The 21,511-nt window shown below is 40.1% G+C and overlaps 1 long non-coding RNA gene across 1 annotated transcript; it reads right to left on the bottom strand.

Moving 5' to 3' along the window:
- Positions 1-1,093: 1,093 nt before the first annotated feature.
- LOC112992381 (uncharacterized) lies at positions 1,094-20,886 on the bottom strand. The gene is made up of 2 exons (XR_003261513.2): positions 20,592-20,886; positions 1,094-3,285 (listed from the first exon to the last, which is right to left on the bottom strand). It is a non-coding gene; the product is annotated as an uncharacterized LOC112992381 (long non-coding RNA).
- Between the last annotated feature and the right edge of the window lie 625 nt (positions 20,887-21,511).

Genomic DNA, 21,511 nt, shown 5'->3' with positions numbered 1-21,511 from the left:
TTCTACTGAACTAAAACCGAATTATACCAAACATTAAGGCACTAATACGGCAAGCACTAATACACATACTCAATTTGCCACAAGCAAGTAACCCCGTTTAGTTCAACTATTGATGATGCCATGCTAAGCATAAGCATTTCTGGGATCAAGGCCTAACGTAAATTGCCATCCCATATAAATCCTACATATACATATGCAATAATACACCCACACACACACACAGAATAAATATTACCCTTTCTCAATGAGACTCAAAGTCAACAACGAGCAAGCAAGAAAGAAAATGAGGTGGGGTTTTTTTGGTACAGGGAGAAAAAAATTGCCTAAACCTGATGAAAATACCGATCTTATATTTTAATTATTATTCTAATAGAGTCACTTTCATGTGCAATTACACTTTTCATTTTACGATTTAATAAATCACAGTAGGAAATAAATCAGCAGATCTTGTTCCTTCAGCTCCGAAATTCTGATGTAATTTGCACACAAGATATCACCTCAGAGAAAAGACACTCTAGGCTATACTTTCACATAGTAGAAACAACTGCCAAGAACTGAAGAGATAAAGCAGGTACAGATATTCCAAAAAGATAAGCAATACTGCCGACATTTAAGTACAGAAATCCCGCAATGATTGTTTAATGTTATACAGATTAGAATTGGGATAATTTCTTACCAAAACTCATGATGTTAAATGCTTTCTGTAACATTGTACTCTTCATTCTTTAAAAAAATAAATAAATAAAACACACAGAAGCCATGATTTCACTCACAATAAGGCTATGTATCCATAGGAAAAATAATTGAAAAATGATAAGTTTAATTAACTAGAGGCATGATCATGCATAATAGATCAGTTGCAAGAAAGAGTCACATTGTGCCAAGTACTGAGAGGAAGGGCATAGGTTTCCACTGTAGGTTTTCAGTTTTTACATTCACATCATTTTCTATCATTCACACTGCCACATTTTCACTTCAGGGTTTAAAAACACAGTCAGACAGGGAGGAGGGTGGGACCGCTTTGGTAACTGTAGTGCTCCATCCAACCCTTAACTTCAGGGCAGAATTCAAACAAGAAGTCGATGCCAAAGTGTAGTGTATTACAGTTTTTATTGAACTCTGGACAAAAAGATGTTAATGACAACTGGGTTTATACTTGTACTTCCTGAGCTTGTTTTAACTATACATAAGAGAGCTTTCAAGGGAATTTGTTTTCAAAACATACATACAGGCAAATAACCTCTCAGGAAAGGATAGGCCCTTATTGGAATGTTCTTATTTCAGGAAATTAATCCAGGAGTTGAACCCTGTAGCAGTTTCCTTCTCCACAGCAATTATTTTTCTGCCTAGGAACAGCCCCCTGAAGCATCATTAAGCTGTATTGTTTCTCAATAGAAATGCAAGTAAAACAGAAAGGTCTCCAATTTGGAGGAAGATCATGACCTTTGGGGTCTGCAGCTTGACCCACAAAAACAATCCTAAGAGTGATTTTAGTGTCTGTAATATGAAAGCAAAAAAAAAAAAATCTGGTATTTCAGTTTGCTGGCAGTATAAGATTCATATTGTCGCAACGAATAGTTTTCCAACAGCAGGCGGGTTGGAATCATTATGTAGAAAAAGGAACAAAGCCCGAGCTGCTACACTGTCTTGGTCGTTTCTTGTTTTGAGCTTGAATGCTGAACAGGGTTTCACCAATCAGTCATGAAAATTATTTACCACATATATAAAACTAGAAGAGTACTGACAAATGAAACAGGGGGGGAATAAAACTGGACAGCAGATTCTTCTCCCCAAGAAGATAAATTAAGAAGGGGTTATGGATTAAGAGCCTGAAATAAAGATCAAAACAAGGGTAAAATTCAATTGGGCTGGATTAAAAAAGGGGGGGGGGGGGAAGGTAGTAATAAACTAATACATCTGGATCAGACCAGGAGAAAACACACAAGCTGCAAGAGCTCCAAGAGCACTTTTGACCCACAAAGTTTCATATGCAAATAGTGTTCTTTTCCTCTAAATATATGCTCTTATGAATTGAGAAGTTCTTTACAGCATCAAGCTATATAAATGGGCAGATTCATTGTACAAATCTTAAACAGTTTCAGATTAGTACCTGGGACAAGAGACAAGACTTAAGTAGTTCAAACTCCTAGGACTTGCAAATAAACACAGAACTAGTGCAAGGCATCCAAACTGCACACAGATAGAGGAGATGCATTAATTATATAGGAAAAGCAAAAAATAAAGCAGAAGCTATGCAAAAGGAAATGCATAGATACAAAACCAGAGATGAAAAAAATGAACAGCTTAAGCTGTTGTAAAGAAAATGGGAAATGCCCTACATAATGCATCACGTGGCAGCTGTATCAAGAGAAATCAGTATGCTGAAGCTTGTGGAGAAGATACATATATCGTGAGAGCAAAACAGTGTCTTGGGAGAAACATTTTGCACTTTATGACATTAATGCAATGCAAAATAACACCAGTAGATAGTTTCTAGAACTCAGCCTCGCACCAGATGCGAGACAAGGCAGCAGCAGGCAAACAGTACGCTGAATGCCAAATAGGCAGTGGGGCACCAGTGAACCTGCAAAGCTACAAAAAGAGCTATGAAAGAAAGGGGCGAGGGGGGAGAGTTGCAGCCAAAGACAAAACTATTCACCATTACAAATGCAGCATTAGGACAATGCTAATTTTAAGCACAATTCTGAATTAGGCATCCTAAAGTTTTAGGCAGTAGAAAAAGCACACAAGCCATACAAAACAAATAGACAAGCAAGCAAAGCCACCAACAGCAATAACACTTTGCCAGTGGCTATAATATCCTGTGGAACCTCCACAGAGCTATCCCAGATTAACATGATGTTTTTATAGAATGAGCATATCCTCCATATACTATATGCTGAAACAGATGGAAACAGCTCAATCAGAACAACAGACATTTCACTGAAAACTGTTGTGTTATCAGAATAATGGAAGCAATAGAGCAAATGCAAAAAAAAGGCAGCATCATCAGTAACTTCTGTAAACCATTACTACCAGAAAAAGATATTTGTAAAAGGAGACAGGCATGAACATACTAGTCAGTGTTTTCAAGGTTAAGAAAAATATGTGACTGTCATATTTTAAAAATCACTAAAGAGTACTCCAAAAAAGTCTTTGAGTAATTGTCTGGAAGTGTAGCACTGTCATTTCTCAAAATTTGCTGCAACAGAAAGGGCCAGAGATGAACACTGCTGACTTTGTATCCAAAGCAGTTTTGGAGCAGAGGAAGAGGATCTGAACCACCTAGGAAAACAGAAATAAAGCAGATCAGTTGAACTACTTCCATAGCTTCAGACAGAACAAAAAACAAAGAGATGAGAAAACTGAGCACAAACTATGAGATTCACATCTTATTTTCTGACAATGATCAGATATTGCACACCTTGCACTGCCAAGATCAGCAATTGAAAAAAATGTCATTGTACATTAAAGCACTGAAGTTCAAGAACTGAAATTCTCTGTAGAGCACTCCAGGGCTATCTGGGTGTAGAAATTCAGCTCTGGCAAAGTCAAGCCTACTACACATGTGCCAAACGTGACCAAGGATATTCAGCATGCAGTGGGTGATATGTTCCAGGAAACACAGTGCAAGCAGCAAGAAGAGCCAAAAGCTTCTTGGAAATTGAGAGCATCCCAAGCAGTTCTGAGGGGAAAAAAAGGGGGGGGGGGGTTTCTTCAATGACTGATGGACCTTGTTAACACCAGTTTAAGCAAAAGCAGCATTGCAGCAGAGTAAAACACAGAAAACTAGCCCTGCTTCTCAGCCACTAAATGCAAAATCCCATACTTAATCTTGTAACCTGTTAGCTCAAATCATTAATCAAAACATGTAACAACTCAGTCTGTTAAGGTAAATTAACAGTGATTTGGCTTCAAATTTGGCTTGGAAGAGTGTAGGCTACACATCGCAGCATTCAGGCGCCAACTCATGTTTGACCAATCCCAAGGCAGGATCGGGGCAATCCCAGGTGATGTGGTTACTGCCCCCACCAAACACATGCAACTACCTTCAAGGCAGGAATTCACCTTGACATGGCTGAGATAACAAGATATGTTCCCCTTATTGAGTCTGTTGCAAGGATAACAGCCTCCGTCAGGGAAAAGTGCACAGGGTTGGTCATGATCCCCTTTGTCACCACCCCAGCAAAAGCACACAGGCCACCACACACCATAGGCTTCAGCTCGGCCTCTGAGGAACAGAGTCCTGCAGATGTTCTTTGCACAGACCAAAGACACATCATTGCAACATTTCAGGGACAGGGTGTTTTTGAAAATAAATGACCATTGACTAGCAGTGTGTTTATACACTGTAGCCAGCAATTCAATCATACTGCTCTAGCACAGTGCCACAGCCAACGGAAAGGCAAGGCTGGGTCAGCATTTAAAGTTTTAGACTCTTAAGAGCTGCACAAAGCAAATAATAAATATATCAAGCCATTCTTGAAAGAAGTAACTGCACAGGAAATCTCATTAACAATGTCCCAATAAAACATTCAATGCCCAGATGCAGGCCTTGAGAGCTGCATCCTTAACACACAACTTCATCAGTACCACATACTCCTACAACAGCAGCTGTGCAAGCAGCAGCGCACAAAACTGGAGAGCCAGACATGCAGAGCCTACCACGACGGCAACTTCATTCAATATTAGAACATAAAGGAAAAGTTCCAAAATCCAGAAAGGAAAACATTAGTCACCAAGTAGACAGGCCAGGTTGTGCACCGAGTTTAAAAGCATGATGACAGCAGTGATAAAGTTTTACCATGAGAGAATATAACACACACACAAGCAAGGCACAGTAACTGCATTTCATTGCACCCTATTGTGTGAGCATGGCAAAAGAGATATGATAAACCGCAGCTTGATGAGGAACCTTGTAATATGCAAAGGACCCAAGAAACAAGCACTCAGAGGGCACAGAGGAAAATATGACTGCTTCATATAATAATTTGACACCTCAGCAGTAAGCGCATTCACCTCAGAAGCGCCGTTTTTGAAGACAACATGTTTCGGCTTTCAACATAGCTACTTCAGAGAACTATGTTGTACCTCTCAAACCTGTCACCACAGACCATCCGAAGCCAGGAGGGACCCAGGGGACGAATGCTGAACTTTACAAATGGCCAGAATGAGTGAAGGAAAGAGTCCAAGGCTTTCAACAGGATTTCAAGGCAAAGAACAAGCAGGGAGACTTGTCTTGTTCAACACACAGCTGGCAATGTATGAAGATTTGCTTTTAAGGTGCTGGTCTAACAGCACAGTTAACCTTAAGTTTCTTTTTTAGTAAGCAAGTCCACTATTTGCATTTTATATAGAAGAGAAAGATCATTCTATACAAAATGACGGCACAGGCTTCCAGGACACCAAATGAATTTTCAGAGAGTTTACTGGTAGAGCTCATTCTTTTTACAAGGTAAAATGTCTTACAGCTTGGGTTCTTTATGAAATATAGCATCTGTTGATCTTTTTTTCCTGCCTCAGAGAAGCAGAAAAGAATATAGAAAGCTTGAAATTCCTGTGTCAAGTTGAAACTAAATGAAATATTTCATCTCTGCAATATTTGAGGAAAACAGTTTTTAATTAAAGTGAATTGACACTTCGTGTATTAAGTTTCTGCAGCTGAATATGTTAGAGTGGTTCAGATAAGCAGTTCTTATACGAAACCACTGATTCAACTCATATCCAGTAACCCCCATCTTTCCTCTATATCAAATTCCAATTTAGATTGATTGTTGATATGCACTCAGATGTGTCAGATGATTTCATTATTTAATCTAAAACCATGCCACAACTGCAGCAGCACAGGGGGGGTTTCCTCAGTCCGAGATTCCCCCCCTCCAAAATACAGATGCATCAGGTATTTCAGCTATTTATTTTTCATCTTCATCATCTTACAACTTCTTCACACACATTTTTAAAATATCCTTTCGTTAAAAACTTTGAATGCATGTTTATTCACACTTTTGCTGTTATTAAGAGCGTAGATACAAGGGAAAATAACTTCTAGTAAACAATGTTTCCAGCTCTTACTTGTCAACAGAGGGCTTTACAGTCAGATAGAGCTTTTAGAGAATTTAGATATTTTAAAAAGAAAAAGAGGTCATTCCAACAGCACACTTCTGGTCCTAGGAGGAACACACAAACACAAAAATAACTGACTTCCATTTACTCAAGAAAGCACGGAACCAATATAATCAAATGTTAGTGGATGAAAAATGTCCAAGAAGCTATAGGATATTTCCTAGGACTGGTTACCCAAATTATAGAAAGTTTCAACAATTCTGGTGTATGATCCCAGGGATGCAGACTGTAGCACTGGTACCTAAAATACTGATTTGTGCTCAATAAGAAGAGAGATGAATTCGCTATGCCCAGAATCAGCAGAAGCATTGCAAGGAACAGATAAGTAGAATCCACAGTTCCATGCAATTTATTCTTCATTTTCATTCCCAAGATTTCTCATGTATCAAGTAATAAACATTTGGAGTAGAAAAAGAGGTATTCAGATTTTTATAAGCCTCTGTATGGATTCTCTTTTTCTGGCAGGCCTGAAACTACACTGCTAGCACATGAAATACTATAGACTATACTTGAGGACTGCAATGGCAGGAAAAGGAACGCTGTGTGCCCAAATTAAACAAAAGACATTTCTCAACATTTTTCTAAAACATAATAAACTGAAGCAAGTTACAGCATGCAAGATTTTAGTCTGGCAGATGAAGCAACAATCACATCCAGGTTTTTTGCGTTTATGTTTATTGGTTTTCAGCAACAGATTCACTTACATATCTCACTGCCAGTAATAAACTGCTTATTTAGTTCTTGTTTACATTTATGGCACAATTTTACATTTAAAGAAATGTAAAAGGAAACATATGCCCCATCACATTAGTTTGTCTTGCTGTTTAACATCAGCTGTAACGATCTTTTGAGAGTCTGACTGAAGGCCTGCAGTTTCTCTACGTGATGTCCCTTCAGTCTCTCACAAAACAGCACAGAATGCCTGCCGTGTAAAATTAGGCCTAATCTTAATTATCTCCCTGTCTATTTCCTGAGCTTAATTAACTTTTCTGAGTGCTTTTCTACACTGCAGTATGAGGACTAGAACCCATTCTGTCTTATTTAGCATTTCATATTTTCTTTTCCCTCAGTTCCTAAGACACCAAAAAGCTTTTCACAGTCCTAATTGCTATGGCAAAAGCTGAGATATGAGATTTGAAAGAAAAGCTATAACAAAAATATTGATGTACAGTCATGCATACTAATAGCAGGGCAGAAATCTGCAAGTGTGGAGAGATAATCCATTCTAGCCTCTAAATGAATTGACTTTAAATATTTAATTATCTTGTTAAGTAAATTCAGATTATGGGATTCAAATCCTAGTCATTACAGGTCATCAGGCTGTTTTAGATGGAGTACAAATTGACTGCTAATACTCTGCAGTGCTCAAATAAGTTTAGAATGATATAACAGCTAATTTGCATGGCCAAGCCTTCTTCCTTGCTCCCTATCCGAGTTTTTCTATGATCTGCCCACTTTTGCCACAAATGAGAACCACACTAGGAAGTTCCAGCCCAAATTGTAGTATCTCACATTCCTACTTCTGGAATTTCCACTTGTTTTCATAGTCTGCAAAAGCAATTTCACACAGTTTAGAGAACTTGCTCCCTCTTTTTTCCCCATCCTGGAGGGGGCAGGGATGGGGAAAGGATACTTTCCTTCTGTTAAAGAAGTTAATGTGATTATTTTAATTGAAAGAATATTTTCTTACAAGTTCAAACAAGCTCCATGAGTAGTTATACTGCATTTACTACATATGACTATCCTCACCTCTACCTTGGCTAGCTGATACGCAGGTGTTCAACTAAGTTGCTTTACAACTAGAGTTGAGAATGAATTGGAGAAGTAAAAAAAATCCAGTAAGCAGGAAGCACTCATCTCCCAGTCAGAGCTCTGAGGTCTGCTAGCTTTTGTGGAATATTTGGTTTAATCCCTTAAGATCTGATCCTGTCAGTATTTGACTGTCAGCAACAGAATCCAGGTTCAGATGTAAAATAGACGGCGGCAACAACAACAAAACAATCATCAGCTCAAGTGTCCACCCAGAAACCAGGAAAAGTTATGCCACGTTGTCTGTTGCTAGTTTTCCCCCGAACACTCGAACATCGCACAAATAGCTTGCTACAAGTAACACAGGCAAGACAATACAACACACACAACAGGTTTTCAGGGTTGACTGTGGGTCTTTTCCACTCGTGCCCCAGACGTTCCCTTCCCTCTCTACACATCCAGGACCCAGGAGAAGAACAGGAAGAGAAGAGCAAGGCCTTAGCCCAGCCAAATCGGTCTTTTCAGGCAATATCTTGGGTATGATGCAGTAATAACTCTCCCTGCTTGGCTTTTCTCCGTTCCCCTAAGCACCAATAAAATATCCTTTACCCTAGAAAATAACCCATTGAGTAAAGAGTCAGGATTGAAAAAGCTTATCATTTCATTTCCGTTTGTTTGCAGTTCTGCTTTTCAGTCTTTTTGAAAGACCAAAGCCCTTACTTGTGAACCCAGAAGTTACACAAGGTCACTTCTGGCAGCTACAGACTACAGCCTTACTAGCACTGCAGGCCCAAGCCCCCCACCCCTAGACTTCTTTGCAGTGACTTTCACTATGAAGGTGGGATAAGGATATTTGGATAAACTGAATGCCAACCGCACCCTCCTTCAGCCGCAGTAACAGAAGCGAGAAACACGGACAAACGCCATCCCGCTGTACAGGAAGTACAGCGCAAAGCATGAGTGCAGTGCACAAATGTTCACCTGCCTACAACAGCCGTTACACCCATCCTACTCCTTGAGCTTCACGTTAACCCTTAACACAAACAAGGATACTGCTTTATCAGGACTTCTTAAGAAAGCATTAAGTGGAGTCAACAGACAAAACTGCTTATCACAAAAGTAGGTTGAAAAAGAGCATCCTAGCACAACTCATTATACTAAAGTAAAAAATAAAGGAAAAAGGACTTTTTTTTTTTAAACTTATTTTTATAAGAGCTTCCACAAACTTTATTGCTTAAATAACTTATTTCTTTTTCCTTCCCCTACCTCAGGTATCTATAGCATGACACATTTCCCCCTTTCCTCTGCCCCCTCCAGTTCTCCCGGCCAGGTGTGAAGCAGGGCTAGGGTACGTAGCACAGCTGAAGGGAAAGGTCAGCTGCCAAAGCAGCAGCTGGGCAAACCCAGGCTCAGGAGGCAGCAATCCAGGCTCCCAGGGCTGGCACTGCAAAGGCCCCAGCCCCAACACCTTATCTTATCAGAGATCAAATGAACAGGTTCTTCAGTCCTAGCTTTCCAGCACTAGGCTAATAGTGCAAGAAACCATTGCCAAGACAAAAGGAAAAGTATATGGTTGAAGACCATGTGCTGTCACCTTACTACATTTATTGCCTCTTAAAGTCCAACTGCACAGTTAGCAACCTGCCCTTCGTGCTACATTAGTCACTGTATAAAAGCTAGATAGCAGCTGTTTCATTTTCTTAGAGCGCATCTGAGCATAAGACTGAATTTTAAGACAATCACCAGATTAGCTAGCTACACTAAATTAGACCTCCATGCAAGAGTGGCAAAAACATATTTGTTGGAACCATCCAATAGCAATGGATTCTCACAAAGTGAATATTAACAGAACTAGTAGCTACTTGTGTTCAGCTGCCTGGAAAGTTTAATATATTAAAGACGCTCTGGAATTCAACTTTCACCAAGGGCTGCAGCCAGACAAATGCATGTAGACATGTGTGTGCAAATCCACTAAGTGCAGGCATGAAGAGGAGGGAGGGGAAAGAGGTACATCCCTAGCTATTTTGAAATCAGATGAATATTCTGACCAACCAGAGAATCTATCCACGTATTCACATTCTCCATCTATTTACTTATGGAGAGGGACAAATGAATTAAGAGGTACAAATACACACAGAAGTTCAACAAGTTACTTTGCACAAAGAAAAAGTGAATTTTAGAAGTCAGTGTGAATGTTTCATACCCATGCACACAAAGTGGTACATAGTTTTCTCTGTCTCCCTTTCATACAAAGCAGATGGTTAGGAACAAAGTTTGAGGGACTGACTGCAGCGTGGAATGAGTGGTAAAGAGAGCAGGCTCACATCATCCCGACTGCATCACCATAAAGCTTCGTAAATACCACTTGCTGTTCATGTGGGGCAAACGAACAGCTGGGGAGATGAGGAAGACCTGAAACTCTCATAAGTAACTGTTGCCAGTACCAACTCAAAGCTGGTATCTTCACTGTAATTTTTGCAGTCATAGGGCTGGATTTACTGCATTTCTACTCTGGCAGTGCACTGAGATCTCCGAGATTTTTTCACAAATGGTACTTTGCTAATACCATTAGCTTAAGTCAAAATCATGAAGGAGGTGTTAGAGTATCCTATTATTTCTTTTTCATTTCTAGAGTGGAATTTGCAAGAAAAATGAGTATTTATCATTCTGCCTTTCTTATCACCACCATTCCTACTTGCTTAGTCATTACCAGATAGACAGCATTTAAAACGCTACTTGCAAACAAACAGAAAGAAGAAATTACAGTAGTGTATTTCTACTTCTCCAGCACAATATTCTCTCTCATTCACACAGTTGCCGTTACATAAAATATTACCATCAGGCCTTAACAGAATGAGGGTACAAATCTACTTACAATATTATATTGCAATAACTGTGAGAAGTAAATATAACGACTTAAAACATAATTAATAATTTAAATTACAATTTTATACCTGGAGTTGGAGAACAACTCATAAATTTAACATGAAACCTAGAACAATAAAACTTGTTTCAGAAAGACAACCAAGGAAAAGTGTTGCCTCATATCACAAATGTGCATACTTACCATAACACCTAGGATACAGAAGGGGCTAAATAGCTGAAAACTCCTGCTAAATAACAGAAGAAGAAGAAAACAAGAGGTGACAGCACAAAACTAAGATAAATTTCACCAGCAAGATCAGACTGGACCATGGCCTTTTGTGGGAAACTAGCGAGATCATCCAGGCACCAGGAGTTGGTGCTAATGGGCAATCTTGATGTTTAACAACAAAACAGGGCAGGATATAGGCTAATTCTTCCTACACACGGGGCCATCTTAAACACAGATATGAAATAGTAGCTCTTTTTGGAACTGACAGAGGGGAAAAAAAAGGTGGAAAGCAACTTAGGTGAGAAAGACAAGAAAAATAACATTTCTGGTTTTTAGAAAGGAAAGGAGGTAAGAAGGGGGAAAAAAAAATCAATAGACTTTAGAAAAGCAGACTTCTATAACCTCACAGACTTGGTAGCTGAGGTCTCATGGGATGGATGTCTGAAGAAGAGAAGGGAATAAGGAGACTTGATAACCTTTAAAGGAAATAATGGTAAGGGCACAGGTACAAGTTATCATAGTGCAATGAAAAGCCAAAGGCTGCTAGGAGGACACCAAGTAATTCAGTTCTTCAGTGATTTCAGAAAGAAAGCATAATGTTGAAATTAGGTTAGATTACTCTTTAACAGGATTAGTAATTCAAACAAGAGAAGACAATCCAGCAAGACCAAACCTCAAACAGTTAAGGAGAAAATAAAGATTATTTTGTAAGTAAATTAGTAAGACAACCACAGATGGGCATGCTACAGAATGGAGAGGAAGTGCTATTTTGCAGTTCTCGTCGACTGAAGCACTCAATACCAGTTTGCTCCATTCTTCCCCGAAGAGGTTCAGGTATGATCAGACGGTTAATGGGACCAGCCCCAGCAATAGACAGGTAAGAACTGAGGCTACCACAGGTTAGAGAGCACATTGCACACTAGATGTTTTCAGTCTGGCAGAGCTGTTGAAATTCACCTTCAAAGACCCCAAGACTAGAGTTCCCATGAAGAATGGAGCCAGGCTAACAGCATGCTAGTGCCAAGAGGAGGAGGAGGAGAGAGGAGAACCTGCCTCCTTGCCAGCAACATGCTGTTTATTGGCTCATAAAACCAGCACACTCAAAAGGCTGAAGGTCTGAAGGCAGCAGCTCCAGACCTGTGAGCAGTTATCTTTGAGAGTTCACAGGGACTTGGGAGACCTCAGAAAACTGAGGGGAGGACAAGAACCAGTGCTTATCTTTGAAAAAAGGGAAGAAGGAAGGGAGAAAACTTGGGAAATCAGAGGCCTGTCAGCTTACCTTCACTTCCTAGGAAATAGGATACCAAGAAAGTGTCAGCACCACAAAGGTAAAAGTAGATGAGACAGAGCCACACAGCACTGTAGCTAGTCAATCTACCTTCCTTCCTTCCTCTAGCTGAGGCATATGTCCTCTTGGACAGGGGAAAGTAGTAAGTGTTAAATCTTGACTTTAAGTCTGAATTATAAAGCTGTTTCAGATTACATTCTCACAAGAAAAACAGGAAAGCAAATTAAAAAGAAAGAAATACATAAGGAAACAAGTTAAATTGCAAGAGTGTTATCAGTAAGTTAGAGCCAAGTTGGAACAGTGGATAGAGTGAGGTTTTACAGAGGTCTGTCCCAAGTCCAGAACTATTCAGTATTTTCATTAACTACAATGAAAAAAATAACAGATATGCTCAGCAAGTTTACAGCTAATACCAATCTGGAAGGGACTGTAAATTGAAGGACAGGATTTGAATTCAAAAGTCCAATTAACTGAACTCTGCCTCATTAAAGAGGAGGTCAGGCTCTACGCAGTAGGAGCAAACACGACATCCTGCACTTGAGGATAACCAGCTGCACAGTTACAGGATAACAGATGACTGCGCACACAGCTGCACTGCACACAGGTCTAGGCCTATAGCTCACTGGAGCAGTTTGTGAGCCAAGGAGAAAAGTGTCATGGAATAGGTTTTAGCACACCCATGAGAATTTCTACCCTCCAAAAAGTGATGGAATTGCCCTCATTTGGAGGGCATGCCCAGTTTTGGGCACTAATTCAAGAGATGTGAACCAACTGGAGAAAGCAATAATCAGAGGTTTGGAAAACAGGAAAGGCTGAAAGCAGTTAACTCTGTCTAGAGCGGACGGAAGAAGGATGTGAAAAATCTTTCATAACAGAAGTGGTTGCTGAAAAGACACATACAGTAGAATAAGCTCTTAAGGGCCATTATCAACAGGACAACAGGGATCTTTAAGCTTGAAAGCTTTAGCCTACATGCCAGCAAAGAAATCTTTACATTCAAGATGCTCAGAAATGGAAGACACTACCTACAGATGCTCGGCTGGACAACCCTCTGGCAGATGCGCTAACACCTCAAGATCTCAGGCAGTCTGATTTCCTCCGATTCAGACTACATTGTGATGCATAATCTCCCATTTTGGAAGAGACAAGTCTTTATGTAGCAGGCATGGTCTGTCAAACAATGTGCGAGTAGATGCAGCATCACACTGATTCTCTAACAAACTTCAAAATGAATTCAAATAATCAAGTAAAAAAATTTGGAGCTAAGGAAAAAGGTGAGCGACCGTCCTATACACAGGCATCTTAATTACAATAAGGATGTCACATGCTCCAGACATCTTTTCTTCTACTGATTCCCAGTGACTTCCAGACCCAACTTTGTGTTATATTGCCCTTTTAATCTGACTAAATAGCCAATTTATTGTATATATTCTTTGCAGTGCTAATATTACCTCTGCCTTCAGGAACCAAATCATGAAAAGGAAGAAAGCAATGGTCTAGTTCTATTAGTATTAGTGATCTTCCCCACTGCTAGGGCTGCCACAAAATTACAGAAACAGAGGACAACTGACTGATATGCAGCATCTCATGCTGAGACATTACCTCTGGAAAGAACATCTCTACATTGCCAACCCTACTCTTTAATTCACTTGTGCAGACAATTCAAATGTGATACCAGAAATGAAACAGTAGATGGCATAATTACACTGTGATCTTGGGGAAATTTCAGCTCTACATTTTTCAAACACTTTTGCCTAAACCCTTCAGACCAAAAAATTAAGAAGTGCTCTATATCCAACAAGTTCTCATCTGGAAAAAAGAGAAACAGTGCAGTGGAAAACAGAGCTGTGCTTTCCTGTTAGAGAAAACTGCACTCTAGAAAAATTTTATAATACGATAGTGGTAAGAGTCAAACTCTACATCTGAACAAACACTCTAATTTGGGTAAATTAAGGTTTGAATTGAACAAATTAAGGTTTGAATTGAACCAACATGTGGTTGCACCCCTCAGAGCTGCTGTGAGTGGAAATCCACTGCCTAGTGATTTAGTCCCAAGCTGGGGTTCAGTGTTTAGATTCCTTTCTTGCAATTGCAAGCAGCAAAATTCAGAAAAAGAACACTATCATGTTCTTACGTGTGTGTATATATGTATATATGCAATGTAGTTTAATATTACTAACCATTGCTTTACATTATTTCCTTCCATATGGATTTTATGGTAAGGTTGATTTACTTGAATGTTATACTTTTTTTTTTTTTTTAAAAGGGATCATAATTACATGTAGAGCTATAAGCATATCAAATGTTTTCCCTTTACCTTCTCAACTATCACAAGGCTTCAGAAATTTTATTTGAATTCAGCTTTAATTACAGTAAGTGCCCTCAGAGCATTTCAGACAACAATCTCAAAGTGATAAGTACATATTAAAGCATGTTATTGTAAAAACAACACCATAAACAAAAGTATATACCAATAATATACCAACTTCAGAGACAGTACTAAAATTAAGCTTCTGCTACTGGCAGGTGTGAGCAGTATCTTAAAGAAAACTGAATTGCATAGTGTTTGTTTCCTTCCCATGAAGAGATGTTTTAAGATGCATGCTGTCTTGCAATATTCTTTGATCTTTCTAGTGTGCAGAGTGAACTCTCCCATAAAGATCAGCATTACCTTGCCCACATGATCCTCATTCACTGAGCTGTACCACAGACTTTCGGAAGGAATGGACACAAGTAATGGATAACATCCCCAAAGTGCTGTGGCACCAGAGTAGCTGATATATGTGATACAGCATCTAGATGCAGCAGCATCCCACAGGCAACACTGATCCCTCTTTAGGATCCCAGATCCTGTTTAGTTCTCACGATGTCTCCATTTCTTCAGCCATCTTTACTGCTGCCTTTCCTCATTTAGGGAAAGGATGAAAGATAACAGCTTGAAACTTTTCTACAATTTAAGCTTTAAGTTCTGAAGATCTGGACAAATAAGATGTTCTCGCAGTAAGCTCAGGCAGAGAAGGGACATTACTCTGCTCCCCATTTTCATCTTTTCTTCTTTCCTAAGACTTGTAGACACAGCATAACCTGTTTTTAAATTACACTCAAGCTGCCATCTAATGGTTTGTTCTCCTGGTGAGACACTGAGCATGCACACTTTTCCAATACCACAAAAGCCTTCTCTAGTCCTCAATACATCCTTCATAGCCTAGGAGGAGATCCTTCTGTAGTGCTCTGGGATAAAAATACCCACAGAGGGGGAAGAGCTGGATCCCGTTATGGAAGATTGTCAGCAAGGACTCACAACTTCAAAATACAAACTACATTCCACAAAACAGTTTTGTTTTAATCAGTCGTTGACATGGTATGAGCAGAGAGGTTCATGCAATCATTTTGCTCCCCTTCTGCATTGCAGTAGCCTTAATTACAGGATCAAGCTTATTTTTTGGAAGAGAATCCAACTCATTCAGTGTCCAGGCTGCTGGTGGTCACTAAACAGGCTACTCAGCATTTTATTTGTTCCTACTAGTTCAGTATGCAGGCCCACACATTAACATATTCTTCAGACTCTACCCTGAATACCAAATATTATTAATTCCAACGAGGAAAGTGAAATGTTATTTGTTATCCATCATGTTGTCTTAGTGTTCTCTTCCAAACACTCCATAAAGTAAAAAGGCACAATTCCTTTAGTTTTTACAAGTGATAAATTAAAGCATGGGTGACAAAGTTAACACAGGATGACAGTTTTTCCCCCTCAAATTAGCACTATGTGATTCTTCAAGTTTTCAGAACAGTCTCTCCATTCACCAGCATTTAGCTATGAAATATAAGCTTATCTGTGAAGTAGCATACTCAGAGCAGGAGTAGCATGCAATCAGTGGGGGCTTTGGGTTTGCTTGTTTGGTTGGTTTTTAGGCATTTGATTGAAGTGACCAAGATTCCAGTAAGATTTTGTGCAAGAGGAAGACAGTTCAAGGAGAAGCTTCAACTCCCTTAGTTGTAAGGCCTCTCTGCCCTACATCAGTGCTAAAATGTTCCTGTCTACATATCACTCAATCCCCACGAACCTCCACATTTTGGACCTTATACCCAAAATGTTTACTATTTTATCACTAATGTACTGACTATACAAGATACAGGGCGAAAAGCACTCTGTGTGAGACTAGCTTCCCTCATACAAGAGGATGTTATGCATCTTGTTGGAAGCTGTAGTATTCCCGAATCAGTTTTCGCAGTGCTTGGGAACAGCGCAGCTACCCCAAACGGCACAGCACAAGCCCCGATGGTGCACATTAGAAGCTCTGAAAAGGAACAGCTGCCCCTGCATTTCTTCTGCAGCCAGAAACAATTTCAAATATGTAACACCAAACCTATTAAATTCAATAATGCTCACAGAGTTTGGAATGCCTTGCAACACGCCTTTGACTTGAGGGCATCCTTATAGAGAACAATATTACTGCTTCCAGAGGAAAATAATTCAATGCGAGCTGACAGCAAAGGACTCCTCTGACCTCGCCAATTCTATTCTCACACTCAAGCCAGATCAAGTTACACCTTAAAGGGATTTAATTTAGTTTCTAACCAAAACAGGCAGCTTTTGGGAAAGTGTTTTGCAACAGAGGTAGGTTGTGCAATTTCTCCTCCCCATTTGCCCATTACATCCTGGAACTCCACTGAAACTTCCAGAGTAGAAAAATATTGAGGATTTGGCCTCCTTCTAAGTATTTCTCCCTTTGCATGTCATGGGAATGGAACAAGTTGGAGACCAAGCATAACAAAGGGCTTTCTCCCCACCTCTTACAATATGTCCTGCTACAGAATCAACTCTATGACCGGATTGGGGTTTCCTATATCAAAAAACAAAACAAGCAAGCACACCACACACACCATCCCAGTACTTTGAAGCTTTTGTCTTTGAAGCGAGAGGCATGTGCATGAGGTCGTTAGAAAACAGTTATTCCACCCTTTTATTTATGTCACTGCCCCAGCCAAGCCCTTCCTACCCCAGGAAGGTGTTCTCAGGCTCTCTCTTACAATCACAACCTCTAAAGAAGCCAAGGGCTTTTGCATATTTATCCAATAGCAGGTGTTCACTGCCCTGGTATGACTTCATGTGGCCTCAGTCCTAATTTCCTATTTGCCCATAAAAGTCGGGTCATATATGTCTGACAGGAGATAACATTGTTCCCTGGACCCAAATAAACCTTTCCTTTTGTGTCAATGGCTTCCTTCAGTATCAAGGCTGCTGTTTATATCAGGACACTAGACAGTCTATAGCAGATATAAAAACATACTGTTTACTCTAGGTTAACAGCTCAGGTACAGTACTCCATGTTCTACTCTAGTATCATCTGTTACACTTACAGAGAAAACTTAAAAAAAACTGTGTTGTAATTGTGGATCTTTGTCCATATTGGGCAAACTCTGCTGAGGCTTGCAAATACAAATACTGATGCAAGCTTTTTCCACCTTTTTGGTAAATGTGTCCCTCCTACTGATTGTAAGAGCCTGTACATTTTTGCTGGACACCAGCTTGGAGCTCCACATGCCCATATGCCACAATTTCCACCCCACCCCCATTGCAGTCTCCCAAACTCTAAAGCCATCTCTATTGTATTGGGCATTATCTACCTTCCAAAAATGGACCAAATCCATCATCTGACAAGTTCTAGCTACTCTGTCAAGCATTCACTCTGTTTTTCAGAGTTTTTATTCACTTTCTGATCTTTTAGCACACACTAACATCTTGCCAAGTAGTAAAAATTGGTTGTTTGACCACTTCAATTTTTCTACAGCTCTGTCTCCCCACTAAAAATCATCTCTAAGTTTCGGTTTTGCAATGAGCACTAAACGCTTCAAGTTTCTAGACTTTAAATCCATAGCTAATCTATGGAATTGACCCTCTGATTTAACTGAATGTCACTGAACATTTAACTGAATGTCAGATATGCCACATCAAAACCAAGTCTACTTCCTGAAAATCCTCAGTAGCTCTCATTACCTACTTTGTAGGGTCATGAGTGGTTTCATCTTTCTGTTTATCTTCTGCTTTTAATTGCTCCATCCAGAAGAGTGTTAGTACACTACCAGATGCGGTATACAGTAATTCCACAGAAACAAGATGGTTTACAGAGTTTCAGTCCCAGCTGTTTGTATAGCACAGAGGGCAAGCTTTGGCAGTACAGCTCTTCACCAGCACCATGCTGTTTCTCAGGTGCCAGAGGTCTGCAACTCTCCTGCAAGAAGCAGTCAATGAATTTCCTGCAACCACTTGAGAAATGGCCCAAACTGCTCCTAAAGAGGGCAACACCTTCACAGGAAGGCAGGCTAGAGGAATGTCTTTCTAATGTCTTTAATTTCTCTGTACCTGTTAATACAGTTATCAGCCACTCAAAGAGAGTACCAAGCATGCTGTGAAGATGATCTGACCCTTTTCTGGATAAAATAAAAAGCTGCCTCAGGTTTTCCAGCACCTGTGCTTTTAAAAGAGTTTGAATTTCATGCAAGGTTACCTGAACTGGTCCTTCACAAATCAAAGCACATGAGACTCCTGCATATATTTGTCACAGGCTATAGTTTTTCCAATTTAGAATCCAATTTTTAATCTTTCCTAGAATACTTTTGGACTCTTTCCACACACCAGCACAAAATAACACTTCTATAGTCACTTTACTGAACCCAGAATATGTTTACACAGTACTAATTTGGTAACGTTATTTGAAAAGACTATGTACCAAAACAGACCCCTCACAGAAAATACTAAGTTAAAATAATATAGCTGCAAGTCATTCTCAGATCTATTCACAGTAACTGAGCAATAGCATGGGTATTACAATTAGCTTATGACTATAAAGTTGGAAGTTTAAGTATAGCATTAGGGCTTGCTTGCAAAGTCATAGCATCATCCTGTGGTTGAGATGTTTAGCAGAAATATCATATAGTAGTAGTAGCAGCAGCAGCTTCTAGTGTTCTTTAGCCATGAGCAGGACAGCATTAGAATCAATGAAACAGCTTTTAGGAAATAGGTTTTTATCTCCCCTGGGGATATAAACCCAGTTTTTAATACAGAGATTGTAATTCTGAGCTTTCAATGGCATTTGTGTCTAGCCATCTGATGGACAGTCATGTAGACACACATCAGTTTTCCACAAGATCTGCAAAGAAGAAGGGAAAAACCCACAGACTCCTTAGCTAAAATTCATGCTCACTCTGTACACAGGTACACTTCTGTGCACAAATTTCTGGGCCAAGACCAAGTGACAGATACAAAGCATGCTGTGACTCCTGCTATAAACATTTGAATAAACTATTCTGCCAGGAGGTGACTCATTTTTCATAGATCTGCTTTAATTCAAATTAGCATTATAACTAGAAACCAAATAGCTAACTATGCCAGACTATGGTAACTAGTGTTTTCAGTGCAATTGGACTGTGATCCTGAGAACAACCACAGCAAAGAAAGAGGAACAGAAAATTGTCACAGTTTCAGAAAAGATGGGCCACTGCTGCCCTCACTAAAGGGTACTCCATGATCAAAAGGCATCAACTACAGGAGGTATGTAACTAATTGAATAATATTAGCTACTCTTACTAATTGCCAATGGCACAGCTGAAATCTTTTAACACAAGCATACCATGCAAGTGGCATGTAGAGCCAGATCCTAGCACTACCACTGCTAACAATAAAGTCCCCAGCAGTGCTCACTGCCTGCCCCAGACTCCATGCACCGGGGCAGGATGCAGCTAGGGTGGGGAGAGACAGACACCCCAGCTGAACCCCCCCCCCCCCACACACACACACACACACACTTCCTGCAGAACCACTTGCTCCACAAAACTGCAGACACTGGCTCTGTTAAAAAAGCAAGAGCACATTTTTCTGCAGAGAACCAAAACAAATACACAGAGGTTGAATGAGACATTAGGAATAAGAGCTGAAGCCTCAAGGGGCAGACGCGCATTCCAGTTGCGTGCCCTCCCCAAGCAAACGGCAACACGGGGCCCGGTTCAGCCTTTGCCACACGCCCTCGATAAGGGCAACGCAGTCCTGGCAGACTGCTCCACTGCTGCGCTCCTTGCCCGTTTCATCAGCAGTCTCTATAACCTTTTAAAGATTGGTTAGTGTGAACTCTGGAGCGAAAGCAAGGCGTCATGAATTTAATAAGTCAGCCAAAGTTCCTCTGAGAGGCAGTAAACACAAACATGCTCCACTGGCAGCTTTCTCTAACTTCATAACAGGCCACAGAGATTGTACTGCCACCTGCACATTTCTTCAGATTTATTTTGCCATGGTTCGGGAGGAGGTGAAAGGCCGGTTTTCCAATAGCATACAAGTACCTGCAGTTCGACTGACAGCCAGCTGAGGAAAGAGTTTTGTATTTATCAGATGAAGTCCCTTCAACAAGCCCCACGGCGAGCACTACCAAAGCACGAGTGCCCTCTTGCAAATGGTGCTGTTTGCTGCAGGAGCGCGCAGACACCCTTCTGCTTTTCCGCACACCAAGGCTGCGTGGCATAAGAATCAAGCACACAATGAAATCAAAACCTCCTCGAGTCTCTCCTAACATGCACCGGCACATCCAGCTGCTACCATAACAACCATGAAAGAGGCAGTAGATGAGAGGTTATTTGCTGCACAGAAATATCTGAAGAACTGCTTTGCTCAGGAAAAGAAAACAACACTAAATATTGCTTTCTTCAGTTGTGAAAGGACTACAAGCCCCTGCAACTAAAAAGCTGCTTTCAGAGTTTTCCCATGTAGCATTGGCTAGCTCAAACAGGAAAAGAGAAATCCTAAAGAACCAAGTTAATTAGAACTGTACACGTTTACTTACTTTGACACCTGAACAGTTTGGGTTTTTTTAAGCCCCCTCAGGCACTTGTAACAAACAGCTGTGAAAGCAAGTGCTGTGCATGCTTTCAGGAAGAAAAGTATTAAATATACACTTTTTTCAATGTAATCCAGCCAGAAAATTAATTTGCTATTAAAGCTTAGCCAGTGTACAAGCCAGGAATTTCAGATAGGCCTTTAAGCACATGACAAACAAAATACATTATTTATATCCCAACATAATGCTTAACAGCAAGTTAAATCACAAAATAAACCAGGATGAGCATCATGCACATACATCTGTTCCATCAGCTAGATAGTTAAAAAAAGAGTCCACAGAGGCATTTCAGATTAATTTGAGAGCTTCTTCTTCCTCCACGGACACTACATAGAGATAGTTTCAGGACTGAAAAATGCTCCATTTTAC

The sequence above is a fragment of the Dromaius novaehollandiae genome, chromosome Z (genome assembly GCF_036370855.1).
Source record: "Dromaius novaehollandiae isolate bDroNov1 chromosome Z, bDroNov1.hap1, whole genome shotgun sequence".
In the NCBI taxonomy this organism is placed as follows: domain Eukaryota; kingdom Metazoa; phylum Chordata; class Aves; order Casuariiformes; family Dromaiidae; genus Dromaius; species Dromaius novaehollandiae.
The sequence above is the reverse complement of the archived record's forward strand: the minus strand, read 5'-3'. Positions and strand labels throughout refer to the sequence as shown.